The 15,975-nt window shown below is 33.9% G+C and overlaps 1 pseudogene; it reads left to right on the plus strand.

Moving 5' to 3' along the window:
- Positions 1 to 5,698: 5,698 nt before the first annotated feature.
- Positions 5,699 to 6,688, plus strand: LOC102977082 (mesoderm-specific transcript homolog protein-like; annotated as a pseudogene).
- The last annotated feature ends 9,287 nt before the right edge of the window (positions 6,689 to 15,975 follow it).

A 15,975-nucleotide genomic window follows, 5' to 3' on the forward strand; every position in this document is an offset into this window, starting at 1 on the left:
CTGGTCAAAGACGGGATCTTTATTTCATCTCCATAACCACTGTGGTGGATGTGTACATATTATTGCTGTGCAAAGTTGAATGGCCTGATTCTCCACTAGACATGCTCTGAAATTACCTACTGTGAAGAGGGAGGGATACCCTATTCCTTCAAGGTGGACATGGAAGTTCAGGCTCTGCATGTTGTCTCCAGTGATACCACGTGGGGGAGAAGAGAACTTATTACTGCCAGGAAGAGGTGAGAACCCTGGCTCCCTACTTGGCCTTTTTGATACTACTCCAACAGTATAGTTGAGTACATCCTCACAGACCCTCAAGGTTGGAAGTTCAGGTTCCCCTCATTGCCTTTGCTGGTGTGGGAAGGGTTGAGATTGTGTTTTTTTCTGAGGTGTTTGCAATGAATAACACTGTTATTATCTAAAAATATTTACTTTTGCTAAGTTTCTCCTTCACCTAGAGAGAGCAAGCTTTTGTTGGGCTGTTTTCGATTGTGCCTGTTGGTGTTTTTAGATTCCCAGCTTTTTCAGCTTCAAGTCTTTCATTTATGAGGTAAAAAGAAAACCCAGGGAACTCACCACTGTATTGTTCCTTGGATCTTAAGTTTCCTAGCTTCCCTGTCTTTTTCGTTTTCTTTATGTCTTAAAATATTTTATATATAACATCCAGGATTTTTAGTTGTATTTAGCAGAAAATGTAGGACAAATATATGTTTACTTCATTTTTTCAGAAGTGGTAGTTAAGTTTATATTTTAAGACACTTTTTGAAAGACACATTTTTATTTTCCATATCACATTTGTAGGAACATTTATATCAATTTCAACTACAATGAAAGAAAACATCTTTATAACACTTTTCTTCTATTGCTACTAAGTAAAAATGAAGAGGATATGTTTTATTTATCATTCTGGAGAGAGATAGGGTTATATATTTAATGTCTATTGTTTTAGTATGTTTGCCTTAAAATAGGAGGAGAGATTAATCAATCTAGAGAACTAACAATTAGACCTTGCCTTAGGCTATATTATTTGAATAATCAACTTGTTCAGGAAAATTATTAATAAGAGTTACTTAGTAAGCCTTTCAAAATTTAAATGTTTGGAGGCAAAATGTAGAAAAATAGGCCAATCTGGAGAATTGATTACAATTATTTTAAATGTCACCTTGAAATTTGTTCAAATTTGTGAAAGTAATCAACTAACCTTTGAGAGTTTACTCAAATATACAAAATGCAATTGAAATACATTAAAAACTATGGAAAATGTTTTATTTATTGAACTGTTAATATAATATGGGATGGAAAATACCTTCAGGAGTTTTGAACTTTACAATGATCTTCATTTGGCCATGTGTTCCTTCCCTTTCTCCTCTGTCACCATTACTGTACTGAAGGGTATACAAGAGAATAAAAATATTAACATCAGTTTTTGAAGGATTACCCAGACATGGAAAGAAGGCACACATATTATTGTTTAAATCAAGCTTTTTTTATTTTGAGGTCATTGTATATCCACATGCAGTTGTAAGAGATGATATAGAGAAAGCCCATGTACTGTTTACCCAATTTCTCCTAAAGTTGACATCCTTCAAAAATGATAGGACAATATCACAAGTAGAATATTGGCATTGATACAGTCAAGAAACAGAGCATTTCCATAACTATCCAGATTTCTCATGTTGTCCTTTTATAGCCAAATCTGCTTTCTTCTCACTCACTTCTCCTTAACTTCTAACAACCACTAACTTGTTATCCATTTCTATAATTTTGTCATTTCAAGAATATTATTTAAATGGAATTATACTGTATGTAACCTTTTGGAATTTGTTTTTCACTCAGCATAATTTCCCAGAGATTCAGACACATTTTTGTGTTTTTTAATGTTTTTTCCTGTTTATTGCTAAATAGTATTCCAGGATTTGAATGCACCATAAGATTTTTTAATCATTCTCATATTAAAGAACATCTGGGTTATTTCCAGGTTTTGGTTATTATTAGTAAAGTAACAACTTTATTAAACATTAATGTACAGGTCTTTATGTGAACATAGGTTTTCATTTCTCTTGAATAAATTCCTAGCAGAGAAATTTCTGGTGGTTAGCTGTTTACATATCACTACTCACTTATCAGAATGACAAACATAAAAAATATATATATATATACTGGCAACACCAAATGCTGATGAGGATGTAGAGAAACTGGAACACTCAAACTTTGCTGATGAAAAGGTAAAAGCATATAACCACTCTAGAAAACACTTTGGAAGTTCCTTCAAAATCACAAATCAATTTTAGGTCAACTTTTTGGAGCTCATGACAGGCTCCCAGTTATCTGGAACTGTGGAGTTAAAACAGTCCTTTGGAGTAGCAGTTTCTACAAATTTCCTTATTGTTTAACTCCACACATTAAAAAAAATTTTGAGTACACCTTAATAAATACATACTTACCTGCAAATTATTTATATACCCTATGGTTCTAATACAAAATGTACATTGAAGAATATATACCAGATATACATTTTTTAAAATACATAAAAATGAATGTAAATCAAATGTCAAAATTGTGATTTAATTATTTGTGTATTTTTTCACCAAACACCAGTGGCTCACCCAACATAGTCCTTAGTGCTATCCCCAAATGTGGAGATAGCCAACTTAGAGTCACATAGCTTAGCAGCTCAAGTAGAAAATCTATGCATTAGAGTAACTGAAGCATTCCCCTCTTGGTCTCTAGTCCAACTGTCTTCTACAAGGATATTAGAGTGTGAGCATTGAAATTCACAATGGTTAGAGGTTTATTCTTTCATGGAGTTTGGAGAAATCACAAACCTGTAAAAGTCTGAGTCTTGAGCAGCAGCAGCAGCAGCAGTCAAAGAGTTATGTAATTTATGGAGTATCTCCTGCCACTGTGTAGTAATCTAAGCAGTAATATATTTTAGGTCCAGTATACCCAAAATAAATATTAAAACTATATTATGGCTAATTCATTGCCCTAAATTATTTTCTGATATATTATTTTTAGAGAAAATTAGTTACCCCTTATGGAGTCTATGGAAGTCAATGACTATTCTATTTAGTACATATTGATCTTTTTCTTAAGATCCAGATTAAGAATTATAGCAGGTGAGCTGGAGTACTGTTTCATGTCAGAAAGAGATGTTGATACAATATTTTCAAATGGAGAAAGTACTTCTAGCAGAAGAGTAGAAGGTAAGGGAGTTTGGAGGCAGTGAACAGGCAGTCATGTAACCATAACAGTTGATATTGGTCCCAGCTAGCTCTGTGGCAGTCCAGAAGAGGATACTGGGTTAAATGAAGCATATGAAGATAGAAGAATGATTATAAAGTGTATTTATTGCAATAAGCAGGGGCTGTTGACTCAATTATTTTAAGTTAGGGAGGTCAAGTAACCCAAGATCAACTAAAAGGATGGTGAACTGCTGCCAATTATGTGCAGCCTGTTCCCCAGGATGGACTTTTATTAAAATAAGCCAGTCTGAGTGACTTACAACTTAAAACAATTTTCATATCAAGGCCATAGCACTTATATAAGTTTCAGAAGGAACTAATCCTTCACTTTGGGGAAGCGTTCAAAGTGTCCAAAGTGTCTTTGCTCAATAGACATGGTGATTTTGTATTTCTATAGAACAATAATGAGCAGAAAATGGCTTCAGTGGTTTTTTTTTTTGTATTTCCAAACATATTAGAGAAATGGGCAATCAGTTTCATAACTGAGTTAAGAGATCCCAAAGGAATGTGCCTACTATTTCTTTGAAAAATTGGATAAAAAACAAACCAAAAAACCAAAAAATACCTCAATAATAGAGCTCCCTGCCCTAGTGAGAAAAACTCTAGTGAAAATTACCCCTGAGGCCATACCTGGTGTAGAAAGGAAAGAAACATTGTCTTAGTTTTCATCATGAATATGGGTTCCATATGAAAATCATTAAATGCTTCACATCCTTCTAGCACTGTTAGAGAAATACAAACATTTGCTAAAGTACTAATATTCTAAGAGTTATGTAATTTATGGAGTATCTCCTGCCACTGTGTAGTAATCTAAGCAGTAATATATTTTAGGTCCAGTATACCCAAAATAAATATTAAAACTATATTATGGCTAATTCATTGCCCTAAATTATTTTCTGATATATTATTTTTAGAGAAAATTAGTTACCCCTTATGGAGTCTATGGAAGTCAATGACTATTCTATTTAGTACATATTGATCTTTTTCTTAAGATCCAGATTAAGAATTATAGCAGGTGAGCTGGAGTACTGTTTCATGTCAGAAAGAGATGTTGATACAATATTTTCAAATGGAGAAAGTACTTCTAGCAGAAGAGTAGAAGGTAAGGGAGTTTGGAGGCAGTGAACAGGCAGTCATGTAACCATAACAGTTGATATTGGTCCCAGCTAGCTCTGTGGCAGTCCAGAAGAGGATACTGGGTTAAATGAAGCATATGAAGATAGAAGAATGATTATAAAGTGTATTTATTGCAATAAGCAGGGGCTGTTGACTCAATTATTTTAAGTTAGGGAGGTCAAGTAACCCAAGATCAACTAAAAGGATGGTGAACTGCTGCCAATTATGTGCAGCCTGTTCCCCAGGATGGACTTTTATTAAAATAAGCCAGTCTGAGTGACTTACAACTTAAAACAATTTTCATATCAAGGCCATAGCACTTATATAAGTTTCAGAAGGAACTAATCCTTCACTTTGGGGAAGCGTTCAAAGTGTCCAAAGTGTCTTTGCTCAATAGACATGGTGATTTTGTATTTCTATAGAACAATAATGAGCAGAAAATGGCTTCAGTGGTTTTTTTTTTTGTATTTCCAAACATATTAGAGAAATGGGCAATCAGTTTCATAACTGAGTTAAGAGATCCCAAAGGAATGTGCCTACTATTTCTTTGAAAAATTGGATAAAAAACAAACCAAAAAACCAAAAAATACCTCAATAATAGAGCTCCCTGCCCTAGTGAGAAAAACTCTAGTGAAAATTACCCCTGAGGCCATCCCTGGTGTAGAAAGGAAAGAAACATTGTCTTAGTTTTCATCATGAATATGGGTTCCATATGAAAATCATTAAATGCTTCACATCCTTCTAGCACTGTTAGAGAAATACAAACATTTGCTAAAGTACTAATATTCTCCAAAGAATATTAGTGCTTACAGCTGAAATAAACCTTACACAAGAATACATAATTAAAAGACATGCACCTTAATGGGATAAATGAAGGGATTTATTACCAGCTTAGATATTGAGCTTGTTAATATTAAATTTAGAAAGAAAAAAGACTCTCTTTAAGGTAACTTATTTATACAATGACTCATTATTATGAATTTAGATTCCTTTAAATCAAAACAATCAGGGAAAAAATAGTTAACTACATCACTTATGTGATGTGATGACCATATTAATTGTTTTGATCTTGTTAATCATTCCACAATGTATATGTATATCAAATCATCAAGTTATACACTTTATATATATATATTTAAAAAATATATAAAAATAATTTTTTATGTCAATCTTTCCTCAATAAAGTTAGAAAAAAAAGAAAAAGAATGAAAACACTTAAAGACAGCAGCAACAGGGGTCCCCCAAACATGGGGTCTTGAAGTGCAAGTCTTATCAGAATCAGGATGAGAGAGTGGTGGGTCTAGGTGGAGTCTTGCAGCCCAAGTCTTACCAGAATCAGGATGAGGGAGTGGTGGGTCTAGGTGGGGCTATTGACTATGCCCCTGCTTGGGGCCTATCTGCACATCCCCACCCCTCCTCACCGTCCCCTCCTCAGCTTTCCTCTGCTCTTTACTCATGGAAGTTATCAGGCATTTTTTTTTACCTAAAAGGGACTGAGCATCTTCTACCAAGACTCTGTGGGTGTGGTTTGAAGTCCGGAGATAGTCGTGCTTTTACATGGTTTTACAATGTCCAGCTATGATTGGTACAAGATATGGGAAGGTCTGACCCTCAGATTTCATCAAGTGATAATCCTCAATTTCCTAAGTTTTGGCTTCAGTGACAAAACAAGACCACATCACTATTCCATATTTGAGCAGTCCAGCATCGTGGAGGCCCTTTTGCGGCATCTGGGGTTCCAGAACAGTAGGATCAACTTGTTGTCTCATGCCTGTGGAGATATCTTTGCTCAGGAGCTGCTCTATAGTTTCAAGAAGAATAGATCTGGTCAGCTTACCATTAAGAGTCTCTGTCTGTCAAATGGAGGTATATTTCTTGAAGCTCACCTTCTTCTCCTTCTCCAAAAGCTTCTCAAAGACGGAGGCATGCTGTCACGCATCCTCACGTGACTGATGAACTTTGTATTCTCTCGAGGTCTCTCCTCAGATTTTGGGCTGTACACTTGACCCTCTGAGAGTGAGCTGTGGGACATGTGGGCAGGGATATGCCACAATGATGGGAACTTGGTTATCGACAGTCTCTTGAAGTATATCAATCAGAGGAAAAAGTTTAGAAGACGTTGGGTGAGAGCTCTTGTCATTGCATCTATTCCCATTAATTTTATCTAAGGGCCGTTGGATCTGGTGAATCCCTATCCAGTTCTTAGAGCTGTACAGGAAAATGCTGCCACAGTCCACAGTGTCATTCTGGATGACCACATTAGCCACTATCCACAGCTAGAGGATCCCAGGGGCTTCTTGGATACATATATGAACTTCATCAACTCCTGAGCTGGAAAGAGTAGCTTCCCTGTATTACCTCCCCTGTTCCCTTATCTGTTGTGTATTCCACTTAGGAAGAAATGCCCCCAAAAGGTCCTGGCCACCAAACACTATTCTCTCACAAAAGTCCACCTGACTCACACTGGTGAACAGCATATACTAAAAGGCTAGCAGAAGCTCTATGGGTGACCTAATAGTCACCTCCCATTCCTTTGACATCTGATCAGGTGTATGGACTTGCCTTTGTCTTTGTGTTATTAGGAAATTCTGATGGGCATACTACTCACCGATACAGAAAGACAGACAGACATTCTTTTGCACAAAAGTCTTTGAAACACTTCTATGGACTTTTCTGAAATATTATATTTAGAAATGCTCATTTCTGGCCCAACCCTGATTGGAATTATGTATAGTAAAGAATAAGGAGGTGCCACCTTAACCTTGCCTAGAATGGCTTTAAGTTCTCTAAGCAATACAACTTTAACTGAGAGCGAGTCTCCCTTATCATAACTTTGGATTTAGTTTCATTAGCTTCTTTTAACTGAAGACATTTTGTTAGATTTTGATTTAAATAAAGCAGTATTCTAAGTATACTTTAAGGCTATGATTTACCTACACGTATTTTACATATATATATATATTTCTTTTATAAAGATACTAAACCAGCAGACACTTACTCTGGCAGAGTAGTTTAACATTATTAAACATGTTTTATTTCTGAATAAATTGAACTAAATCCAAAATATTTACAGAATTTCCTAAAACCACAGGACATTAAGGACAATAGCATCTGTGTTGGAGATTTACCATTATTTGCTGTTAGAACTGGTCTTTCCAGCTAATAACAGTTGGACTCTTCATACATCAGTGCTTAGAAGCATGTCCCTCCTGAGCTAGAGTGGAGAGGAAGGGAACATTGTATAGTCCAAGTTAGCAGGCTGAATATAGGCTGATTGCTTAACTTCTCTTTGGTTGTCCCAGAGAGTGTTCCTCAGTACAGCAACTCCTGTACTTCACAGACAGAAAAGTTCCAGAAACTTTAAGAGCAAAGTCTGAAAGGTATATAATCAAATGGTGCTGAATACTTTTATTTTTTAAGCCACAGTTTCATTGTCTTAGTTAAAACAGGATTATTAAGTGATTATTTATATTTTTTTAAATTAGTAACTTCAAGCATAATGACTGAAACTGGAATAAGTGTTTATTTTTTATTAATAAAAATGAATTTTTCCCAAAAAAGATAACAGCAACAGCAAAAATACAATAAAACATGTATTTGTGAACATGCTCAAAAATGAGACAAATCAAAGCTCAGGAGGGCACATGTAAAAGGACATTTATTTTTCTTGGAAAACACAAAGGAAATAATTAATGGAGATGCTTTTTAAATAATAACTATAAACTGACAACATATATAAAATTATGATATATCTATGTATAACATAGATATAATATGTATAATGTTACATACAGATATGTGGATAGAGATATAGATGTAATCCCACTACGTGCCAAAGAGATGGCAGGTTTTCACAAGTAAAGGAGTAGAATTTCTGTTTTAGGGGATAAGGAAGAACAATTGTGACAGAAAAGGAGGTGCCAGACAGTATTTTGGAGACATAGTGGTTAAATTTCTTAGTATAACTCTGACAACATTTATAGTTTTCATGAAAGTAACCAATGTATCTATTAAGAATGATCTGAATGCAGCCAAGTGAGAGAACTCAAAGAGCAGTAACCAGCCAATTTCTTTAAACTCATTACTCACAAAAGTCCACCTGACTCACACTGGTGAACAGCATATACTAAAAGGCTAGCAGAAGCTCTATGGGTGACCTAATAGTCACCTCCCATTCCTTTGACATCTGATCAGGTGTATGGACTTGCCTTTGTCTTTGTGTTATTAGGAAATTCTGATGGGCATACTACTCACCGATACAGAAAGACAGACAGACATTCTTTTGCACAAAAGTCTTTGAAACACTTCTATGGACTTTTCTGAAATATTATATTTAGAAATGCTCATTTCTGGCCCAACCCTGATTGGAATTATGTATAGTAAAGAATAAGGAGGTGCCACCTTAACCTTGCCTAGAATGGCTTTAAGTTCTCTAAGCAATACAACTTTAACTGAGAGCGAGTCTCCCTTATCATAACTTTGGATTTAGTTTCATTAGCTTCTTTTAACTGAAGACATTTTGTTAGATTTTGATTTAAATAAAGCAGTATTCTAAGTATACTTTAAGGCTATGATTTACCTACACGTATTTTACATATATATATATATTTCTTTTATAAAGATACTAAACCAGCAGACACTTACTCTGGCAGAGTAGTTTAACATTATTAAACATGTTTTATTTCTGAATAAATTGAACTAAATCCAAAATATTTACAGAATTTCCTAAAACCACAGGACATTAAGGACAATAGCATCTGTGTTGGAGATTTACCATTATTTGCTGTTAGAACTGGTCTTTCCAGCTAATAACAGTTGGACTCTTCATACATCAGTGCTTAGAAGCATGTCCCTCCTGAGCTAGAGTGGAGAGGAAGGGAACATTGTATAGTCCAAGTTAGCAGGCTGAATATAGGCTGATTGCTTAACTTCTCTTTGGTTGTCCCAGAGAGTGTTCCTCAGTACAGCAACTCCTGTACTTCACAGACAGAAAAGTTCCAGAAACTTTAAGAGCAAAGTCTGAAAGGTATATAATCAAATGGTGCTGAATACTTTTATTTTTTAAGCCACAGTTTCATTGTCTTAGTTAAAACAGGATTATTAAGTGATTATTTATATTTTTTTAAATTAGTAACTTCAAGCATAATGACTGAAACTGGAATAAGTGTTTATTTTTTATTAATAAAAATGAATTTTTCCCAAAAAAGATAACAGCAACAGCAAAAATACAATAAAACATGTATTTGTGAACATGCTCAAAAATGAGACAAATCAAAGCTCAGGAGGGCACATGTAAAAGGACATTTATTTTTCTTGGAAAACACAAAGGAAATAATTAATGGAGATGCTTTTTAAATAATAACTATAAACTGACAACATATATAAAATTATGATATATCTATGTATAACATAGATATAATATGTATAATGTTACATACAGATATGTGGATAGAGATATAGATGTAATCCCACTACGTGCCAAAGAGATGGCAGGTTTTCACAAGTAAAGGAGTAGAATTTCTGTTTTAGGGGATAAGGAAGAACAATTGTGACAGAAAAGGAGGTGCCAGACAGTATTTTGGAGACATAGTGGTTAAATTTCTTAGTATAACTCTGACAACATTTATAGTTTTCATGAAAGTAACCAATGTATCTATTAAGAATGATCTGAATGCAGCCAAGTGAGAGAACTCAAAGAGCAGTAACCAGCCAATTTCTTTAAACTCATTAGTTTAGCTGAAATGTTTAAGGTATCCAATACACAGTGACCCAGAACAATGCCTTTTATAAATATTTAATTACAAATACCCAATAGTGATATTTTGCATATCTCTGTTGCTGCATCATGACATTGACTCTCAGTGACTTCTTTAGCACTGGAAATAGGGTTATTAGTGCCTTTAAAACTATTCAGACTAGAAAATCAATTCTAGGATTCTAGAAAGTCCGGAAAAAATCCAGAAAGCTCATCTGTAAGACTCTGTTCTTTTAGAACCAGTCCTGCTAACGAAATCTGTATCAGTCACAGTTCTCCAAAGAAACAGAACACAAACACATTGTAGTCACTATGCTAACATTAATAAGATATGTATATGTAAGAAGGTGGGAAATAAATCTGTCAAAATTTCAGGGACCTTCAACTTCAGTGAAATTTCTAGAAGTCCAGTGGTGTCCCTTCTAAGGTGGAGGATAAGTTGTGACATCTGTTCCCTAACAACCAAAAAAAAGGCACATTTATTTTGCCTCTGGATTTGGAGGCAACATATTCTTCTTTGGGTTTACTACTCCAGGCCATTTAACAAGGGACCCAAAAAGCTGCTTGTTTTGTATGGAGCCCATAACATAGAGTCCTGAGGAGATGAACAAGGAGATCATCAATCACAGAGACAAAGAAGATAAGTCTCAATAAAGGGAGGATGAACCTCTAGTTGTATGCAGATGAGGGTGAAGGGCAGATTTTTGAAGAAGTTTAGCCTGAATAGATTAGAAAGAATGGTCTAGACGAGGTAGGTAAAATTCAAGGGATGAATTTCAGGATTAAAAAAATTGACATTTATAAGAAAGGCAGTTGATCAAAAAATATAATAAGGGCTTCCCGGGTGGCTCAGTGGTTGAGAGTCCGCCTGCCAATGCAGGGGATACTGTTCGTGCCCCGGTCCGGGAAGATCTCACATGCCGCCGAGCGGCTAGGCCCGTGAGCCATGGCCGCTGAGCCTGTGTGTCCAGAGCCTGTGCTCCGCAACGGGAGAGGCCACAACAGTGAGAGGCCCACATACTAAAAAAAAAAAATATATATATATATATATGTATATATATGTAAAATAAGATTTTAGAAGTCTCTCCTGAAATCCTAGATTACAAATTCTTGCACTTTCAAGGAAGTTTGTATTTCCTATGGCAGTTTCACCTAAGGAATGAATATAATTCTTTTGGTACGTAGAAAGATTTTTTTTTTTTTAATAGCGAGAGAGTACGCCATCTGTATAAGATTATTTTGAATGTGCTACAAAACTTGCCTCTGAATTTCAGAGTGCATTAACTGATAATATATCAAAAGACATGAGAAATGGCTTAGTAGGACCAATTTGGAGTATATCAGTTTAATTGCCTCTCATGATATAACTTTCGTTGTTACACTTATAATACCTTTATGTACCTGGGCTGTGTGATTATACCACCTGTTTCAGAGGATCCTAAAGAGGAAAAAAGATGTTGTAACCTAGTCTAAATTATATACTCTAAATTGGAAAAGGAACTTAGGAGGGAGAATTTCTCCTGCTCTACCCTAGCCTAGCTCAATCTTATTTAATTTGGGGAGATATAAATTCATGTTTTAATGACATAGAATGCAAAATATTTTAAAAATGCGTGTTCTCAGAAGAAACTGTTGTATAAGCCATATTTAAATGTAAGTCTCATACATCTGAACATCCTTTTAAAGATTTTCAAGTCAGAAAATACTGACCCAAGGAGTTAGTGTCACATATTTTCTTTTTTTCCGAAACTCTAGAGGTTCCCTTTAAATTAACAAGTAAATGATTTGGGCAAAGAATTACATTAATTTGGTACCGAAAATTTATGAATAAAGAATTATCTCATATAGCTATGCATTTTTATTTAAAATGTGTTAGATGAACTTTATTGATGTAGATTTTTGTTTTTGTTTTTTTTTCCTCATGGAAAGATAATCAAAGTCACAATTCCATTTCCCATTATTAAATTATGACGATCAAGATTGTCCTAAGAAAACATTTGTGTAGCAAAAAGTTGTTGCTGATTGTATGTAAGATACAAGGAAACAGATGCAAATAAGTTAAAGAGATAAATCCATCTGATAAGAAATAGACAATATTTTCAGAGCCTACTGTATCTCACTCTAATGATCAAAGAGAGATTTATCTTATGTGCACCTGTGGCAGATTCATGAGAATGGCTAGGTAAGAAAGTAAAATTAATCAGACATAAATTATACTTCTTTGTTTAAAATTGTACTACAGTAACTTAACCCTTTAATGATTATTTGAATCTAATATCAAAATCTAACCCAGGAGCAGGAAATTTTTATAGATCATGCTTCAGTGTTGTAGAACTTATAAGACCTGATTTTTAATGGATATTTCCCAGAGAAGTGTAGCTAGTTATGAAATATACCTCTATAGAAAGTCCTATATGTAGTCAATTACTCACCAACCTGTAATAAGAAATTTAAAAATGATATGAAATTTTAGTAAGATAATTAAATATATGCATCCTATACTATGAATAAAATTAATAATATATACTTATGTGTTTAATATACCACTTCTGTTCTCTCACGTAAATGTATGTAGACATAGTAGCCCTTATAAAAACACTCTTTACACACTATATATATTATTTAAAAGTTATAAATTTTACCATGTTGACCCAACCAAAATAAAAAAAGTTTCTACAATTCTCTGAAATTTGCAAATCAATTTCATAACACAAGATCTCTAAATATATAGGTGGTCATTTAAATTTACATTATTGGTAAAGCACTCATTTCCTAATATATCACTCTTCTAACTTACTGCATCAGAAGACTTGATCTCTTGATACTACTCAAAATCCACCGATAGATAGAAGTAAAAATGAATCTAAATGTCTAGTTTTCTCGGATGACCATCTCTCTAGGCAATATTTATAAAAGCACAATGTAGCACCACTGATCAATTTGTGTGACTGCAGAGGCATTTTTGCATGGCTCCATACAAAGACTCTTTTTTCACAGAGAAATACCTTCTGGAGTTATACATTGGCTTCCCTTAAATCTACATCACTGAGTATAAGAGCAACATTACTCCGAGTGTAGGGTCAGTTATAATAAGGAGGTTGCCATATACAAACATATAATTAATGGTACTAATTTGAACTACACTAATTTGGATTTATGATTATTTTAAAAATGCTGAAGTTGAAGGTTACCTTTAAAAAACACATTTACTACTTATGTATTTGCTACATTAAAAGGACAGGTACCATATTTAGGGGAATTAAATACCCTCAATACTCTCAGGCACTGTAATAGAACACATGACACACTTGATAGTAAATAATTGGTATATGCGTACCTTCACAGAGAAGACTATTAAAATTCTGTGTATATACATATTGTTAAAATTTTGAATCATTATGTCTATGAACATGAAGTTACTGAGTCCATTTGAAATTTTCTACAAATCAAATATTCAAAATAGTCAAAGAACATCATAGTTAACTTTTTTCTAGGAGACACATGAAAAATATTAGCTGATTATTCTTCATGTTTGTGGCGGGGTACAGAAAATGACTTGAATAGCATTATGAAGGGTTAATTTGGCAGAAAGAAAAAGTAAAAAAAAAAAAGGAAACCTTAGTTCACAAGTTTGAAAACAAAGGAGATGAGTAGGCTTGTTACATTCTATTTACTGTTAACTATGGAAACAACCCAGTTACATTTTGTCAAGGATGTGGGTCACTTTAAAGCCAGGAAGATATCACATATAATATCACAAAATTATTTGTGTCCACAAGTCTTGACGATTGGATGTAACTGTGTGTTCTGTGATGGCCATAGACAAATGTTAGAGTGGAAATATTTCATGATCTGTCCATATTTATTTCCTATGTTCTTTCCTTCGGCTCTTTCCACTTTCAGTGATTCCAATGGTTAAAAACAATTCTAAATTTCCAAGTACCCAGTATATTTATAGTGTTCTGGCATAAAAAGCAGGCCAAAAATACTTTAAAACTTTATGGAATTGTTACATTAATAAGTCAAATGAAAGTAGAATATTGACAATTCATATGTTTTACTCTAACATAATCATAGAAGAATTGTACACTTTGAACTGAAATGGTCACAAAGAGAATATCATGTCCAATTTTCAATTTCTAGTGGGGAAAATTATTTCCATCATGATGATATGACTTATCCAAGACCACAAAAGAAATGATGGGCATACATAAATGTTAATTCTATTAAAGCAGAGGAATTAAGTAGACCATAACTTTTATGCCAAATAAATTAATCACTTTAGAGATAATTTAGGCAGTATGTATTTGTTTAAGATGTGGTTTCTGACTATAATGGGTATATGGAAAGAAACTATATACTGAATATATTTACATGGCTGAAAATATACTTAATGTATGAATTTTAACTACACTAATTTGGAAAATATGATCATTAATAAAAGGCTAATATGGTGTATTTCCTCATATACCTTAACTCACATAATATAGATAGGTGTGACACTGAATTCCCTAATTTATTCAGTTGTGCTAGCTTTCATGTTGAAGAAAATACATTAATTTATACAACTGATATTTATTTACTGATGTCTATTAGAAAATAACTCCATTAGGTACTATGGATATAAAATGTATAAATCCTGTTCCTAGTTCTTAAATGCCTAATAGCATGTGCTTTTGTTTGTTTGTTTTAAAGGAAATATTTTATTTTTCAAAATGTGAGTTTATTTAGTGAGTTACTTAATAGTTAAAGGTGTAAAATAAGCCAAATTTCAAAGAGATACATTGATAGAAATGTCTGAATTAATTCCTCTGATGAAACTAGACAGCTTTTAATAGATCATTTTAATTTTTAAAAAAATTTTTATACAAATTTTATAGGTTACTTTTCATTTACAGTTATTACAAAATATTGGTTATTTTCCCTGTGTTGTACAATACATCCATAAATTTATTTTACACCTAATAGTTTGTACCTTCCTCTCCCCAAGCCACCTGTATATTGTCCCTCCCTCCCCTCTCAACTGGTAACCACTAGTTTGTTCCCTATATCTATGAGTCTGCTTCTTTTTTGTTATATTCACTTATTTGTTGTATTATTTTCCTAAATTATTGTAAATTGCTGACTTCCTTCCTCTGAATTACCACAACAAAAGACCGAAATCATGGAAATAAGAATAACTGAGCTAAAGTATGGGAAATAGATTTTTTTTTCTTGGAATTGCTGTAATGGGAAGGTAGTTTTTCCAGACTACATATGTCCATCAGAGTATGATACAGGAAATAAACTTCTAATTCTGCCCTTATTTCTTTCCTACCTTGTTTTAGGGTATTCAGAGCTTGTCTTTCAAGTGATATCTCAGCCCTCTGTTTATAGAACAGCAGAGGGTTAAAATCAGGACAATTCAGAAGCCTGGTCAAAATGAGAAGCTGAAAAATGAAATTGTGGACTGACTAGTTTTGGAATGTACATTTCCCACTTCTAACCCTCTCTACACACAAAGCTGAGGAATCTAATCATGGACAGTGATTCTTACACTTGGATGTACTTTGAAGTTACCTGGAAAGTTTTAAAAAAATTCATGCAAAACTAAAAATGAGACTAATTAAATTAGAATCTCTGGATGAGATATTGTTATTAGTATTATTTAAGCTTCCCCAGAAAGTTTCCTGGCAGTCCAGTTGTTAGGACTCTGTACTTTCACTGCCAAGGGCCTGGGTTGAATCCCTGGTCAGGGAATTAAGATCCCACAAGCCACACAACCCAGTCAAAAAAAAAAAAAAAAAAAAAAAAACTTCCTCATATAGTTCCAATGTTCATTGGAAATTTGAGAAACACTGAAAAGAAGTACTTCTTCTTAAT

Source organism: Physeter macrocephalus, chromosome 13 (genome assembly GCF_002837175.3).
Source record: "Physeter macrocephalus isolate SW-GA chromosome 13, ASM283717v5, whole genome shotgun sequence".
Taxonomy (NCBI): Eukaryota; Metazoa; Chordata; class Mammalia; order Artiodactyla; family Physeteridae; genus Physeter; species Physeter macrocephalus.